Raw genomic sequence first — 15,480 nt, 5'->3', positions numbered from 1 at the left:
AGCCACTTCTTTGGCTCAGGAAGATAACTGCAGCACTTCTAGTCACACCTTAAGACAATCACCATGTGAATGTGTCGATGTTGATTGTCCAAGAACAGGGGGAGGTGTGAAAATTGTAGAACCGCCCTGTTCAAGTTAGATGATCCCATTGTTGGTGGCAGGAAGCCTGCATAGCTATTGGTGCCTAGATCGGCGTGGCTAAAGGTGACAATTGTTGTCAAATCGCTTGGCTAGCTAGAGCGATGTTCAAAATGGGCAGTGCAGATAGTGCCGATGTACAAGCTTCCGTCCCAGTGTATTGCTGGACTTGAAGTACACAGCGATGCAATTGTTGTTAAAGATCCTCCGGAGTTTTTCTGACACTCCAGTGGCTTACGGGGGTGACTATATTTCTCCAAATGTTCTGCTTCTCCCCAGTTTGTTTTCGTGACCTTGTGGATGTTTAGCCAAGACCCAGTCTGGCTAGCCACAAGCTTTCAAAGCACACCTGAGAGGGTCTGTAGACTCTTTTTGTTGTTACCGCGTCAGCCCGATATTGCAGAGTCCTAAGAAGCCCCAGCTTGGGTTCCAGTGGGTGGTGTGAGCCAAAAAGCAGATAGCGGTGTGTGTGGGTAGGTTTCCTGTAGGCCTCCTTGCCCAAATGCACCCCTTTCCTTGCCTTGCAAGACACAGTCCAAAGCGGGTCATTTGCTATTCGATGCCTTCGTCACCGAATAGCAAATGGTGCAATATGATGCCAGCTAAGGGTGTTAGCGTTGTTGCCAGATACTTAGCAATGTTGTGTGTGACAGAGTTGATTCTCTTTGGGAATCAGTAGTCAAAATGGCTGAACCTTGGCCCTGGATAATGCTGGACCTCCTGAGCGAGTTAAAGCATAAGGCCAGAGACTTTTCGAATGCCGAAGAAAGTCTCCACAGTTGTCGCTAAGCCAGGATATCTTAGGAGCTTTCTTCAAGGACCTGGATGACTTGGGTCTTTGCTTAGGGCCGCTTTGCAAGGCCAAAAAGGGATAGGAGTGCGTTGGCCGGGAATCGAACCCGGGTCAACTGCTTGGAAGGCAGCTATGCTCACCACTATACCACCAACGCAAGGCTGTCCGGGGCCTGTGCCACTATCTCTATCCAATTCGTGTCACACGTGGCGCTGATAAGAACCACGCCCCAGCGCAAGGTCAACTTGCTGCCATACGAATTGACCACTAGAAAGATAAGCTCGAAACATTTCCCCGTTTGTAGAGGGAATGGAAGAGAAGCCAGTCGATATGGTAAAGGTGGGGCCGTGCAGTGCGCATGAATGCCACTGACTGGGCCAAAACGTTGCGATGCCATACGCCCAACGTGGGGCTCGAACCCACGACCCTGAGATTAAGAGTCTCATGCTCTACCGACTGAGCTAGCCGGGCTAAGACGCTGCCTCCCGTGCGGCCTTTTGCTACCAACTGACGCCAAACACTTTTTGCTAACTTTCGGCCCAATTTGTTTTGATAGACGCAATGCGCTTCCAAACACTCCTGCGCTTACTTGCTGTCAGGGAGGTACATCACCGTTGCTGCTGTGGTTTTTGGGCTCCCAACAAAACGCGGTAGGTGCTTTGATTGTGTTTTCTCGCTGTGCAAAACGTGAAGCCGAGCTTTCCCACATCACAGCTGCCAAGGCATTTGACCTTTCAGGCAGAGGCGGCATAGACCAATCCCTCAAGGCAGAAGGACTAACGCAAAGGGCAAAGCGCTGGCTTTGAATGCAAGGAGTCACGGGCTACGACCCACCGGCGGGCCCTTCGATAGCTCAGCTGGTAGAGCGGAGGACTGTAGCGTCAACGTAGTAATCCTTAGGTCGCTGGTTCGATTCCGGCTCGAAGGATGCCCTCTTTTACCCTGCCTCTCTCCCCCTTTAACTAGAAGGCACTCTAGAAGGCACTCTAGAAATGTGCAATTGGGAAGCCTTTTAAGGAACTTTGTTTTTATTATTCATGTCTCCCTCGGCCGGTGCGCCGGCCCTCAGCGTGCAGTCTCTGTGGCGCAATCGGTTAGCGCGTTCGGCTGTTAACCGAAAGGTTGGTGGTTCGAGCCCACCCAGGGACGCTCATGTTTTCTCCATTACCTCAGTGGGGCCCGAAGGCTAAAACAAAGCGTGTCCTTTGGCTCTCTTCAGGTGACCGGCAACTGAGCAGACAAACAAGCGTTCACTGGAGACCCTTGCAAATGTACTAGCCGTTTGTTGAAGAGGTTTACATAGTTGATCGAGCCACTTCTTTGGCTCAGGAAGATAACTGCAGCACTTCTAGTCACACCTTAAGACAATCACCATGTGAATGTGTCGATGTTGATTGTCCAAGAACAGGGGGAGGTGTGAAAATTGTAGAACCGCCCTGTTCAAGTTAGATGATCCCATTGTTGGTGGCAGGAAGCCTGCATAGCTATTGGTGCCTAGATCGGCGTGGCTAAAGGTGACAATTGTTGTCAAATCGCTTGGCTAGCTAGAGCGATGTTCAAAATGGGCAGTGCAGATAGTGCCGATGTACAAGCTTCCGTCCCAGTGTATTGCTGGACTTGAAGTACACAGCGATGCAATTGTTGTTAAAGATCCTCCGGAGTTTTTCTGACACTCCAGTGGCTTACGGGGGTGACTATATTTCTCCAAATGTTCTGCTTCTCCCCAGTTTGTTTTCGTGACCTTGTGGATGTTTAGCCAAGACCCAGTCTGGCTAGCCACAAGCTTTCAAAGCACACCTGAGAGGGTCTGTAGACTCTTTTTGTTGTTACCGCGTCAGCCCGATATTGCAGAGTCCTAAGAAGCCCCAGCTTGGGTTCCAGTGGGTGGTGTGAGCCAAAAAGCAGATAGCGGTGTGTGTGGGTAGGTTTCCTGTAGGCCTCCTTGCCCAAATGCACCCCTTTCCTTGCCTTGCAAGACACAGTCCAAAGCGGGTCATTTGCTATTCGATGCCTTCGTCACCGAATAGCAAATGGTGCAATATGATGCCAGCTAAGGGTGTTAGCGTTGTTGCCAGATACTTAGCAATGTTGTGTGTGACAGAGTTGATTCTCTTTGGGAATCAGTAGTCAAAATGGCTGAACCTTGGCCCTGGATAATGCTGGACCTCCTGAGCGAGTTAAAGCATAAGGCCAGAGACTTTTCGAATGCCGAAGAAAGTCTCCACAGTTGTCGCTAAGCCAGGATATCTTAGGAGCTTTCTTCAAGGACCTGGATGACTTGGGTCTTTGCTTAGGGCCGCTTTGCAAGGCCAAAAAGGGATAGGAGTGCGTTGGCCGGGAATCGAACCCGGGTCAACTGCTTGGAAGGCAGCTATGCTCACCACTATACCACCAACGCAAGGCTGTCCGGGGCCTGTGCCACTATCTCTATCCAATTCGTGTCACACGTGGCGCTGATAAGAACCACGCCCCAGCGCAAGGTCAACTTGCTGCCATACGAATTGACCACTAGAAAGATAAGCTCGAAACATTTCCCCGTTTGTAGAGGGAATGGAAGAGAAGCCAGTCGATATGGTAAAGGTGGGGCCGTGCAGTGCGCATGAATGCCACTGACTGGGCCAAAACGTTGCGATGCCATACGCCCAACGTGGGGCTCGAACCCACGACCCTGAGATTAAGAGTCTCATGCTCTACCGACTGAGCTAGCCGGGCTAAGACGCTGCCTCCCGTGTGGCCTCTTGCTACCAACTGACGCCAAACACTTTTTGCTAACTTTCGGCCCAATTTGTTTTGATAGACGCAATGCGCTTCCAAACACTCCTGCGCTTACTTGCTGTCAGGGAGGTACATCACCGTTGCTGCTGTGGTTTTTGGGCTCCCAACAAAACGCGCTAGGTGCTTCGATTGTGTTTTCTCGCTGTGCAAAACGTGAAGCCGAGCTTTCCCACATCACAGCTGCCAAGGCATTTGACCTTTCAGGCAGAGGCGGCATAGACCAATCCCTCAAGGCAGAAGGACTAACGCAAAGGGCAAAGCGCTGGCTTTGAATGCAAGGAGTCACGGGCTACGACCCACCGGCGGCCCCTTCGATAGCTCAGCTGGTAGAGCGGAGGACTGTAGCATCAAAATAGTAATCCTTAGGTCGCTGGTTCGATTCCGGCTCGAAGGATGCCCTCTTTTACCCTGCCTCTCTCCCCCTTTAACTAGAAGGCACTCTAGAAGGCACTCTAGAAATGTGCAATTGGGAAGCCTTTTAAGGAACTTTGTTTTTATTATTCATGTCTCCCTCGGCCGGTGCGCCGGCCCTCAGCGTGCAGTCTCTGTGGCGCAATCGGTTAGCGCGTTCGGCTGTTAACCGAAAGGTTGGTGGTTCGAGCCCACCCAGGGACGCTCATGTTTTCTCCATTACCTCAGTGGGGCCCGAAGGCTAAAACAAAGCGTGTCCTTTGGCTCTCTTCAGGTGACCGGCAACTGAGCAGACAAACAAGCGTTCACTGGAGACCCTTGCAAATGTACTAGCCGTTTGTTGAAGAGGTTTACATAGTTGATCGAGCCACTTCTTTGGCTCAGGAAGATAACTTTCCTGTAGGCCTCCTTGCCCAAATGCACCCCTTTCCTTGCCTTGCAAGACACAGTCCAAAGCGGGTCATTTGCTATTCGATGCCTTCGTCACCGAATAGCAAATGGTGCAATATGATGCCAGCTAAGGGTGTTAGCGTTGTTGCCAGATACTTAGCAATGTTGTGTGTGACAGAGTTGATTCTCTTTGGGAATCAGTAGTCAAAATGGCTGAACCTTGGCCCTGGATAATGCTGGACCTCCTGAGCGAGTTAAAGCATAAGGCCAGAGACTTTTCGAATGCCGAAGAAAGTCTCCACAGTTGTCGCTAAGCCAGGATATCTTAGGAGCTTTCTTCAAGGACCTGGATGACTTGGGTCTTTGCTTAGGGCCGCTTTGCAAGGCCAAAAAGGGATAGGAGTGCGTTGGCCGGGAATCGAACCCGGGTCAACTGCTTGGAAGGCAGCTATGCTCACCACTATACCACCAACGCAAGGCTGTCCGGGGCCTGTGCCACTATCTCTATCCAATTCGTGTCACACGTGGCGCTGATAAGAACCACGCCCCAGCGCAAGGTCAACTTGCTGCCATACGAATTGACCACTAGAAAGATAAGCTCGAAACATTTCCCCGTTTGTAGAGGGAATGGAAGAGAAGCCAGTCGATATGGTAAAGGTGGGGCCGTGCAGTGCGCATGAATGCCACTGACTGGGCCAAAACGTTGCGATGCCATACGCCCAACGTGGGGCTCGAACCCACGACCCTGAGATTAAGAGTCTCATGCTCTACCGACTGAGCTAGCCGGGCTAAGACGCTGCCTCCCGTGTGGCCTCTTGCTACCAACTGACGCCAAACACTTTTTGCTAACTTTCGGCCCAATTTGTTTTGATAGACGCAATGCGCTTCCAAACACTCCTGCGCTTACTTGCTGTCAGGGAGGTACATCACCGTTGCTGCTGTGGTTTTTGGGCTCCCAACAAAACGCGGTAGGTGCTTCGATTGTGTTTTCTCGCTGTGCAAAACGTGAAGCCGAGCTTTCCCACATCACAGCTGCCAAGGCATTTGACCTTTCAGGCAGAGGCGGCATAGACCAATCCCTCAAGGCAGAAGGACTAACGCAAAGGGCAAAGCGCTGGCTTTGAATGCAAGGAGTCACGGGCTACGACCCACCGGCGGGCCCTTCGATAGCTCAGCTGGTAGAGCGGAGGACTGTAGCGTCAACGTAGTAATCCTTAGGTCGCTGGTTCGATTCCGGCTCGAAGGATGCCCTCTTTTACCCTGCCTCTCTCCCCCTTTAACTAGAAGGCACTCTAGAAGGCACTCTAGAAATGTGCAATTGGGAAGCCTTTTAAGGAACTTTGTTTTTATTATTCATGTCTCCCTCGGCCGGTGCGCCAGCCCTCGGCGTGCAGTCTCTGTGGCGCAATCGGTTAGCGCGTTCGGCTGTTAACCGAAAGGTTGGTGGTTCGAGCCCACCCAGGGACGCTCATGTTTTCTCCATTACCTCAGTGGGGCCTGAAGGCTAAAACAAAGCGTGTCCTTTGGCTCTCTTCAGGTGACCGGCAACTGAGCAGACAAACAAGCGTTCACTGGAGACCCTTGCAAATGTACTAGCTGTTTGTTGAAGAGGTTTACATAGTTGATCGAGCCACTTCTTTGGCTCAGGAAGATAACTGCAGCACTTCTAGTCACACCTTAAGACAATCACCATGTGAATGTGTCGATGTTGATTGTCCAAGAACAGGGGGAGGTGTGAAAATTGTAGAACCGCCCTGTTCAAGTTAGATGATCCCATTGTTGGTGGCAGGAAGCCTGCATAGCTATTGGTGCCTAGATCGGCGTGGCTAAAGGTGACAATTGTTGTCAAATCGCTTGGCTAGCTAGAGCGATGTTCAAAATGGGCAGTGCAGATAGTGCCGATGTACAAGCTTCCGTCCCAGTGTATTGCTGGACTTGAAGTACACAGCGATGCAATTGTTGTTAAAGATCCTCCGGAGTTTTTCTGACACTCCAGTGGCTTACGGGGGTGACTATATTTCTCCAAATGTTCTGCTTCTCCCCAGTTTGTTTTCGTGACCTTGTGGATGTTTAGCCAAGACCCAGTCTGGCTAGCCACAAGCTTTCAAAGCACACCTGAGAGGGTCTGTAGACTCTTTTTGTTGTTACCGCGTCAGCCCGATATTGCAGAGTCCTAAGAAGCCCCAGCTTGGGTTCCAGTGGGTGGTGTGAGCCAAAAAGCAGATAGCGGTGTGTGTGGGTAGGTTTCCTGTAGGCCTCCTTGCCCAAATGCACCCCTTTCCTTGCCTTGCAAGACACAGTCCAAAGCGGGTCATTTGCTATTCGATGCCTTCGTCACCGAATAGCAAATGGTGCAATATGATGCCAGCTAAGGGTGTTAGCGTTGTTGCCAGATACTTAGCAATGTTGTGTGTGACAGAGTTGATTCTCTTTGGGAATCAGTAGTCAAAATGGCTGAACCTTGGCCCTGGATAATGCTGGACCTCCTGAGCGAGTTAAAGCATAAGGCCAGAGACTTTTCGAATGCCGAAGAAAGTCTCCACAGTTGTCGCTAAGCCAGGATATCTTAGGAGCTTTCTTCAAGGACCTGGATGACTTGGGTCTTTGCTTAGGGCCGCTTTGCAAGGCCAAAAAGGGATAGGAGTGCGTTGGCCGGGAATCGAACCCGGGTCAACTGCTTGGAAGGCAGCTATGCTCACCACTATACCACCAACGCAAGGCTGTCTGGGGCCTGTGCCACTATCTCTATCCAATTCGTGTCACACGTGGCGCTGATAAGAACCACGCCCCAGCGCAAGGTCAACTTGCTGCCATACGAATTGACCACTAGAAAGATAAGCTCGAAACATTTCCCCGTTTGTAGAGGGAATGGAAGAGAAGCCAGTCGATATGGTAAAGGTGGGGCCGTGCAGTGCGCATGAATGCCACTGACTGGGCCAAAACGTTGCGATGCCATATGCCCAACGTGGGGCTCGAACCCACGACCCTGAGATTAAGAGTCTCATGCTCTACCGACTGAGCTAGCCGGGCTAAGACGCTGCCTCCCGTGTGGCCTCTTGCTACCAACTGACGCCAAACACTTTTTGCTAACTTTCGGCCCAATTTGTTTTGATAGACGCAATGCGCTTCCAAACACTCCTGCGCTTACTTGCTGTCAGGGAGGTACATCACCGTTGCTGCTGTGGTTTTTGGGCTCCCAACAAAACGCGGTAGGTGCTTCGATTGTGTTTTCTCGCTGTGCAAAACGTGAAGCCGAGCTTTCCCACATCACAGCTGCCAAGGCATTTGACCTTTCAGGCAGAGGCGGCATAGACCAATCCCTCAAGGCAGAAGGACTAACGCAAAGGGCAAAGCGCTGGCTTTGAATGCAAGGAGTCACGGGCTACGACCCACCGGCGGGCCCTTCGATAGCTCAGCTGGTAGAGCGGAGGACTGTAGCGTCAACGTAGTAATCCTTAGGTCGCTGGTTCGATTCCGGCTCGAAGGATGCCCTCTTTTACCCTGCCTCTCTCCCCCTTTAACTAGAAGGCACTCTAGAAGGCACTCTAGAAATGTGCAATTGGGAAGCCTTTTAAGGAACTTTGTTTTTATTATTCATGTCTCCCTCGGCCGGTGCGCCGGCCCTCGGCGTGCAGTCTCTGTGGCGCAATCGGTTAGCGCGTTCGGCTGTTAACCGAAAGGTTGGTGGTTCGAGCCCACCCAGGGACGCTCATGTTTTCTCCATTACCTCAGTGGGGCCTGAAGGCTAAAACAAAGCGTGTCCTTTGGCTCTCTTCAGGTGACCGGCAACTGAGCAGACAAACAAGCGTTCACTGGAGACCCTTGCAAATGTACTAGCTGTTTGTTGAAGAGGTTTACATAGTTGATCGAGCCACTTCTTTGGCTCAGGAAGATAACTGCAGCACTTCTAGTCACACCTTAAGACAATCACCATGTGAATGTGTCGATGTTGATTGTCCAAGAACAGGGGGAGGTGTGAAAATTGTAGAACCGCCCTGTTCAAGTTAGATGATCCCATTGTTGGTGGCAGGAAGCCTGCATAGCTATTGGTGCCTAGATCGGCGTGGCTAAAGGTGACAATTGTTGTCAAATCGCTTGGCTAGCTAGAGCGATGTTCAAAATGGGCAGTGCAGATAGTGCCGATGTACAAGCTTCCGTCCCAGTGTATTGCTGGACTTGAAGTACACAGCGATGCAATTGTTGTTAAAGATCCTCCGGAGTTTTTCTGACACTCCAGTGGCTTACGGGGGTGACTATATTTCTCCAAATGTTCTGCTTCTCCCCAGTTTGTTTTCGTGACCTTGTGGATGTTTAGCCAAGACCCAGTCTGGCTAGCCACAAGCTTTCAAAGCACACCTGAGAGGGTCTGTAGACTCTTTTTGTTGTTACCGCGTCAGCCCGATATTGCAGAGTCCTAAGAAGCCCCAGCTTGGGTTCCAGTGGGTGGTGTGAGCCAAAAAGCAGATAGCGGTGTGTGTGGGTAGGTTTCCTGTAGGCCTCCTTGCCCAAATGCACCCCTTTCCTTGCCTTGCAAGACACAGTCCAAAGCGGGTCATTTGCTATTCGATGCCTTCGTCACCGAATAGCAAATGGTGCAATATGATGCCAGCTAAGGGTGTTAGCGTTGTTGCCAGATACTTAGCAATGTTGTGTGTGACAGAGTTGATTCTCTTTGGGAATCAGTAGTCAAAATGGCTGAACCTTGGCCCTGGATAATGCTGGACCTCCTGAGCGAGTTAAAGCATAAGGCCAGAGACTTTTCGAATGCCGAAGAAAGTCTCCACAGTTGTCGCTAAGCCAGGATATCTTAGGAGCTTTCTTCAAGGACCTGGATGACTTGGGTCTTTGCTTAGGGCCGCTTTGCAAGGCCAAAAAGGGATAGGAGTGCGTTGGCCGGGAATCGAACCCGGGTCAACTGCTTGGAAGGCAGCTATGCTCACCACTATACCACCAACGCAAGGCTGTCCGGGGCCTGTGCCACTATCTCTATCCAATTTGTGTCACACGTGGCGCTGATAAGAACCACGCCCCAGCGCAAGGTCAACTTGCTGCCATACGAATTGACCACTAGAAAGATAAGCTCGAAACATTTCCCCGTTTGTAGAGGGAATGGAAGAGAAGCCAGTCGATATGGTAAAGGTGGGGCCGTGCAGTGCGCATGAATGCCACTGACTGGGCCAAAACGTTGCGATGCCATACGCCCAACGTGGGGCTCGAACCCACGACCCTGAGATTAAGAGTCTCATGCTCTACCGACTGAGCTAGCCGGGCTAAGACGCTGCCTCCCGTGTGGCCTCTTGCTACCAACTGACGCCAAACACTTTTTGCTAACTTTCGGCCCAATTTGTTTTGATAGACGCAATGCGCTTCCAAACACTCCTGCGCTTACTTGCTGTCAGGGAGGTACATCACCGTTGCTGCTGTGGTTTTTGGGCTCCCAACAAAACGCGGTAGGTGCTTCGATTGTGTTTTCTCGCTGTGCAAAACGTGAAGCCGAGCTTTCCCACATCACAGCTGCCAAGGCATTTGACCTTTCAGGCAGAGGCGGCATAGACCAATCCCTCAAGGCAGAAGGACTAACGCAAAGGGCAAAGCGCTGGCTTTGAATGCAAGGAGTCACGGGCTACGACCCACCGGCGGGCCCTTCGATAGCTCAGCTGGTAGAGCGGAGGACTGTAGCGTCAACGTAGTAATCCTTAGGTCGCTGGTTCGATTCCGGCTCGAAGGATGCCCTCTTTTACCCTGCCTCTCTCCCCCTTTAACTAGAAGGCACTCTAGAAGGCACTCTAGAAATGTGCAATTGGGAAGCCTTTTAAGGAACTTTGTTTTTATTATTCATGTCTCCCTCGGCCGGTGCGCCGGCCCTCAGCGTGCAGTCTCTGTGGCGCAATCGGTTAGCGCGTTCGGCTGTTAACCGAAAGGTTGGTGGTTCGAGCCCACCCAGGGACGCTCATGTTTTCTCCATTACCTCAGTGGGGCCCGAAGGCTAAAACAAAGCGTGTCCTTTGGCTCTCTTCAGGTGACCGGCAACTGAGCAGACAAACAAGCGTTCACTGGAGACCCTTGCAAATGTACTAGCCGTTTGTTGAAGAGGTTTACATAGTTGATCGAGCCACTTCTTTGGCTCAGGAAGATAACTGCAGCACTTCTAGTCACACCTTAAGACAATCACCATGTGAATGTGTCGATGTTGATTGTCCAAGAACAGGGGGAGGTGTGAAAATTGTAGAACCGCCCTGTTCAAGTTAGATGATCCCATTGTTGGTGGCAGGAAGCCTGCATAGCTATTGGTGCCTAGATCGGCGTGGCTAAAGGTGACAATTGTTGTCAAATCGCTTGGCTAGCTAGAGCGATGTTCAAAATGGGCAGTGCAGATAGTGCCGATGTACAAGCTTCCGTCCCAGTGTATTGCTGGACTTGAAGTACACAGCGATGCAATTGTTGTTAAAGATCCTCCGGAGTTTTTCTGACACTCCAGTGGCTTACGGGGGTGACTATATTTCTCCAAATGTTCTGCTTCTCCCCAGTTTGTTTTCGTGACCTTGTGGATGTTTAGCCAAGACCCAGTCTGGCTAGCCACAAGCTTTCAAAGCACACCTGAGAGGGTCTGTAGACTCTTTTTGTTGTTACCGCGTCAGCCCGATATTGCAGAGTCCTAAGAAGCCCCAGCTTGGGTTCCAGTGGGTGGTGTGAGCCAAAAAGCAGATAGCGGTGTGTGTGGGTAGATTTCCTGTAGGCCTCCTTGCCCAAATGCACCCCTTTCCTTGCCTTGCAAGACACAGTCCAAAGCGGGTCATTTGCTATTCGATGCCTTCGTCACCGAATAGCAAATGGTGCAATATGATGCCAGCTAAGGGTGTTAGCGTTGTTGCCAGATACTTAGCAATGTTGTGTGTGACAGAGTTGATTCTCTTTGGGAATCAGTAGTCAAAATGGCTGAACCTTGGCCCTGGATAATGCTGGACCTCCTGAGCGAGTTAAAGCATAAGGCCAGAGACTTTTCGAATGCCGAAGAAAGTCTCCACAGTTGTCGCTAAGCCAGGATATCTTAGGAGCTTTCTTCAAGGACCTGGATGACTTGGGTCTTTGCTTAGGGCCGCTTTGCAAGGCCAAAAAGGGATAGGAGTGCGTTGGCCGGGAATCGAACCCGGGTCAACTGCTTGGAAGGCAGCTATGCTCACCACTATACCACCAACGCAAGGCTGTCCGGGGCCTGTGCCACTATCTCTATCCAATTCGTGTCACACGTGGCGCTGATAAGAACCACGCCCCAGCGCAAGGTCAACTTGCTTCCATACGAATTGACCACTAGAAAGATAAGCTCGAAACATTTCCCCGTTTGTAGAGGGAATGGAAGAGAAGCCAGTCGATATGGTAAAGGTGGGGCCGTGCAGTGCGCATGAATGCCACTGACTGGGCCAAAACGTTGCGATGCCATACGCCCAACGTGGGGCTCGAACCCACGACCCTGAGATTAAGAGTCTCATGCTCTACCGACTGAGCTAGCCGGGCTAAGACGCTGCCTCCCGTGTGGCCTCTTGCTACCAACTGACGCCAAACACTTTTTGCTAACTTTCGGCCCAATTTGTTTTGATAGACGCAATGCGCTTCCAAACACTCCTGCGCTTACTTGCTGTCAGGGAGGTACATCACCGTTGCTGCTGTGGTTTTTGGGCTCCCAACAAAACGCGGTAGGTGCTTCGATTGTGTTTTCTCGCTGTGCAAAACGTGAAGCCGAGCTTTCCCACATCACAGCTGCCAAGGCATTTGACCTTTCAGGCAGAGGCGGCATAGACCAATCCCTCAAGGCAGAAGGACTAACGCAAAGGGCAAAGCGCTGGCTTTGAATGCAAGGAGTCACGGGCTACGACCCACCGGCGGGCCCTTCGATAGCTCAGCTGGTAGAGCGGAGGACTGTAGCGTCAACGTAGTAATCCTTAGGTCGCTGGTTCGATTCCGGCTCGAAGGATGCCCTCTTTTACCCTGCCTCTCTCCCCCTTTAACTAGAAGGCACTCTAGAAGGCACTCTAGAAATGTGCAATTGGGAAGCCTTTTAAGGAACTTTGTTTTTATTATTCATGTCTCCCTCGGCCGGTGCGCCGGCCCTCGGCGTGCAGTCTCTGTGGCGCAATCGGTTAGCGCGTTCGGCTGTTAACCGAAAGGTTGGTGGTTCGAGCCCACCCAGGGACGCTCATGTTTTCTCCATTACCTCAGTGGGGCCCGAAGGCTAAAACAAAGCGTGTCCTTTGGCTCTCTTCAGGTGACCGGCAACTGAGCAGACAAACAAGCGTTCACTGGAGACCCTTGCAAATGTACTAGCCGTTTGTTGAAGAGGTTTACATAGTTGATCGAGCCACTTCTTTGGCTCAGGAAGATAACTGCAGCACTTCTAGTCACACCTTAAGACAATCACCATGTGAATGTGTCGATGTTGATTGTCCAAGAACAGGGGGAGGTGTGAAAATTGTAGAACCGCCCTGTTCAAGTTAGATGATCCCATTGTTGGTGGCAGGAAGCCTGCATAGCTATTGGTGCCTAGATCGGCGTGGCTAAAGGTGACAATTGTTGTCAAATCGCTTGGCTAGCTAGAGCGATGTTCAAAATGGGCAGTGCAGATAGTGCCGATGTACAAGCTTCCGTCCCAGTGTATTGCTGGACTTGAAGTACACAGCGATGCAATTGTTGTTAAAGATCCTCCGGAGTTTTTCTGACACTCCAGTGGCTTACGGGGGTGACTATATTTCTCCAAATGTTCTGCTTCTCCCCAGTTTGTTTTCGTGACCTTGTGGATGTTTAGCCAAGACCCAGTCTGGCTAGCCACAAGCTTTCAAAGCACACCTGAGAGGGTCTGTAGACTCTTTTTGTTGTTACCGCGTCAGCCCGATATTGCAGAGTCCTAAGAAGCCCCAGCTTGGGTTCCAGTGGGTGGTGTGAGCCAAAAAGCAGATAGCGGTGTGTGTGGGTAGGTTTCCTGTAGGCCTCCTTGCCCAAATGCACCCCTTTCCTTGCCTTGCAAGACACAGTCCAAAGCGGGTCATTTGCTATTCGATGCCTTCGTCACCGAATAGCAAATGGTGCAATATGATGCCAGCTAAGGGTGTTAGCGTTGTTGCCAGATACTTAGCAATGTTGTGTGTGACAGAGTTGATTCTCTTTGGGAATCAGTAGTCAAAATGGCTGAACCTTGGCCCTGGATAATGCTGGACCTCCTGAGCGAGTTAAAGCATAAGGCCAGAGACTTTTCGAATGCCGAAGAAAGTCTCCACAGTTGTCGCTAAGCCAGGATATCTTAGGAGCTTTCTTCAAGGACCTGGATGACTTGGGTCTTTGCTTAGGGCCGCTTTGCAAGGCCAAAAAGGGATAGGAGTGCGTTGGCCGGGAATCGAACCCGGGTCAACTGCTTGGAAGGCAGCTATGCTCACCACTATACCACCAACGCAAGGCTGTCCGGGGCCTGTGCCACTATCTCTATCCAATTCGTGTCACACGTGGCGCTGATAAGAACCACGCCCCAGCGCAAGGTCAACTTGCTGCCATACGAATTGACCACTAGAAAGATAAGCTCGAAACATTTCCCCGTTTGTAGAGGGAATGGAAGAGAAGCCAGTCGATATGGTAAAGGTGGGGCCGTGCAGTGCGCATGAATGCCACTGACTGGGCCAAAACGTTGCGATGCCATACGCCCAACGTGGGGCTCGAACCCACGACCCTGAGATTAAGAGTCTCATGCTCTACCGACTGAGCTAGCCGGGCTAAGACGCTGCCTCCCGTGTGGCCTCTTGCTACCAACTGACGCCAAACACTTTTTGCTAACTTTCGGCCCAATTTGTTTTGATAGACGCAATGCGCTTCCAAACACTCCTGCGCTTACTTGCTGTCAGGGAGGTACATCACCGTTGCTGCTGTGGTTTTTGGGCTCCCAACAAAACGCGGTAGGTGCTTCGATTGTGTTTTCTCGCTGTGCAAAACGTGAAGCCGAGCTTTCCCACATCACAGCTGCCAAGGCATTTGACCTTTCAGGCAGAGGCGGCATAGACCAATCCCTCAAGGCAGAAGGACTAACGCAAAGGGCAAAGCGCTGGCTTTGAATGCAAGGAGTCACGGGCTACGACCCACCGGCGGCCCCTTCGATAGCTCAGCTGGTAGAGCGGAGGACTGTAGCGTCAACGTAGTAATCCTTAGGTCGCTGGTTCGATTCCGGCTCGAAGGATGCCCTCTTTTACCCTGCCTCTCTCCCCCTTTAACTAGAAGGCACTCTAGAAGGCACTCTAGAAATGTGCAATTGGGAAGCCTTTTAAGGAACTTTGTTTTTATTATTCATGTCTCCCTCGGCCGGTGCGCCGGCCCTCGGCGTGCAGTCTCTGTGGCGCAATCGGTTAGCGCGTTCGGCTGTTAACCGAAAGGTTGGTGGTTCGAGCCCACCCAGGGACGCTCATGTTTTCTCCATTACCTCAGTGGGGCCCGAAGGCTAAAACAAAGCGTGTCCTTTGGCTCTCTTCAGGTGACCGGCAACTGAGCAGACAAACAAGCGTTCACTGGAGACCCTTGCAAATGTACTAGCCGTTTGTTGAAGAGGTTTACATAGTTGATCGAGCCACTTCTTTGGCTCAGGAAGATAACTGCAGCACTTCTAGTCACACCTTAAGACAATCACCATGTGAATGTGTCGATGTTGATTGTCCAAGAACAGGGGGAGGTGTGAAAATTGTAGAACCGCCCTGTTCAAGTTAGATGATCCCATTGTTGGTGGCAGGAAGCCTGCATAGCTATTGGTGCCTAGATCGGCGTGGCTAAAGGTGACAATTGTTGTCAAATCGCTTGGCTAGCTAGAGCGATGTTCAAAATGGGCAGTGCAGATAGTGCCGATGTACAAGCTTCCGTCCCAGTGTATTGCTGGACTTGAAGTACACAGCGATGCAATTGTTGTTAAAGATCCTCCGGAGTTTTTCTGACACTCCAGTGGCTTACGGGGG

At 51.2% G+C, this 15,480-nt stretch overlaps 16 non-coding genes across 16 annotated transcripts; 2 read left to right on the top strand and 14 right to left on the bottom strand.

Annotated features, from left to right (window-relative positions):
- Positions 1-1,016: 1,016 nt before the first annotated feature.
- On the bottom strand, positions 1,017-1,088 carry TRNAG-UCC (transfer RNA glycine (anticodon UCC)). The gene has a single exon. It is a non-coding gene; the product is annotated as a tRNA-Gly (tRNA).
- A 241-nt stretch (positions 1,089-1,329) lies between these two features.
- TRNAK-CUU (transfer RNA lysine (anticodon CUU)) lies at positions 1,330-1,402 on the bottom strand. The gene has a single exon. It is a non-coding gene; the product is annotated as a tRNA-Lys (tRNA).
- A 1,855-nt stretch (positions 1,403-3,257) lies between these two features.
- Positions 3,258-3,329, bottom strand: TRNAG-UCC (transfer RNA glycine (anticodon UCC)). The gene has a single exon. It is a non-coding gene; the product is annotated as a tRNA-Gly (tRNA).
- A 241-nt stretch (positions 3,330-3,570) lies between these two features.
- Positions 3,571-3,643, bottom strand: TRNAK-CUU (transfer RNA lysine (anticodon CUU)). Its single transcript has one exon. It is a non-coding gene; the product is annotated as a tRNA-Lys (tRNA).
- Positions 3,644-4,910: 1,267 nt separating this feature from the next.
- On the bottom strand, positions 4,911-4,982 carry TRNAG-UCC (transfer RNA glycine (anticodon UCC)). Its single transcript has one exon. It is a non-coding gene; the product is annotated as a tRNA-Gly (tRNA).
- Positions 4,983-5,223: 241 nt separating this feature from the next.
- On the bottom strand, positions 5,224-5,296 carry TRNAK-CUU (transfer RNA lysine (anticodon CUU)). Its single transcript has one exon. It is a non-coding gene; the product is annotated as a tRNA-Lys (tRNA).
- A 1,855-nt stretch (positions 5,297-7,151) lies between these two features.
- TRNAG-UCC (transfer RNA glycine (anticodon UCC)) lies at positions 7,152-7,223 on the bottom strand. The gene has a single exon. It is a non-coding gene; the product is annotated as a tRNA-Gly (tRNA).
- A 241-nt stretch (positions 7,224-7,464) lies between these two features.
- TRNAK-CUU (transfer RNA lysine (anticodon CUU)) lies at positions 7,465-7,537 on the bottom strand. Its single transcript has one exon. It is a non-coding gene; the product is annotated as a tRNA-Lys (tRNA).
- A 1,855-nt stretch (positions 7,538-9,392) lies between these two features.
- On the bottom strand, positions 9,393-9,464 carry TRNAG-UCC (transfer RNA glycine (anticodon UCC)). The gene has a single exon. It is a non-coding gene; the product is annotated as a tRNA-Gly (tRNA).
- A 241-nt stretch (positions 9,465-9,705) lies between these two features.
- On the bottom strand, positions 9,706-9,778 carry TRNAK-CUU (transfer RNA lysine (anticodon CUU)). The gene has a single exon. It is a non-coding gene; the product is annotated as a tRNA-Lys (tRNA).
- Positions 9,779-11,633: 1,855 nt separating this feature from the next.
- On the bottom strand, positions 11,634-11,705 carry TRNAG-UCC (transfer RNA glycine (anticodon UCC)). Its single transcript has one exon. It is a non-coding gene; the product is annotated as a tRNA-Gly (tRNA).
- Positions 11,706-11,946: 241 nt separating this feature from the next.
- TRNAK-CUU (transfer RNA lysine (anticodon CUU)) lies at positions 11,947-12,019 on the bottom strand. The gene has a single exon. It is a non-coding gene; the product is annotated as a tRNA-Lys (tRNA).
- A 604-nt stretch (positions 12,020-12,623) lies between these two features.
- Positions 12,624-12,697, top strand: TRNAN-GUU (transfer RNA asparagine (anticodon GUU)). Its single transcript has one exon. It is a non-coding gene; the product is annotated as a tRNA-Asn (tRNA).
- Positions 12,698-13,874: 1,177 nt separating this feature from the next.
- TRNAG-UCC (transfer RNA glycine (anticodon UCC)) lies at positions 13,875-13,946 on the bottom strand. Its single transcript has one exon. It is a non-coding gene; the product is annotated as a tRNA-Gly (tRNA).
- A 241-nt stretch (positions 13,947-14,187) lies between these two features.
- On the bottom strand, positions 14,188-14,260 carry TRNAK-CUU (transfer RNA lysine (anticodon CUU)). The gene has a single exon. It is a non-coding gene; the product is annotated as a tRNA-Lys (tRNA).
- Positions 14,261-14,864: 604 nt separating this feature from the next.
- TRNAN-GUU (transfer RNA asparagine (anticodon GUU)) lies at positions 14,865-14,938 on the top strand. Its single transcript has one exon. It is a non-coding gene; the product is annotated as a tRNA-Asn (tRNA).
- The last annotated feature ends 542 nt before the right edge of the window (positions 14,939-15,480 follow it).

Source organism: Aquarana catesbeiana, unplaced genomic scaffold (genome assembly GCF_042186555.1).
Source record: "Aquarana catesbeiana isolate 2022-GZ unplaced genomic scaffold, ASM4218655v1 unanchor86, whole genome shotgun sequence".
Lineage (NCBI taxonomy): Eukaryota > Metazoa > Chordata > Amphibia > Anura > Ranidae > Aquarana > Aquarana catesbeiana.
Note: the sequence above shows the minus strand (reverse complement) of the source record. Positions and strands in the feature narration are given on the sequence as shown.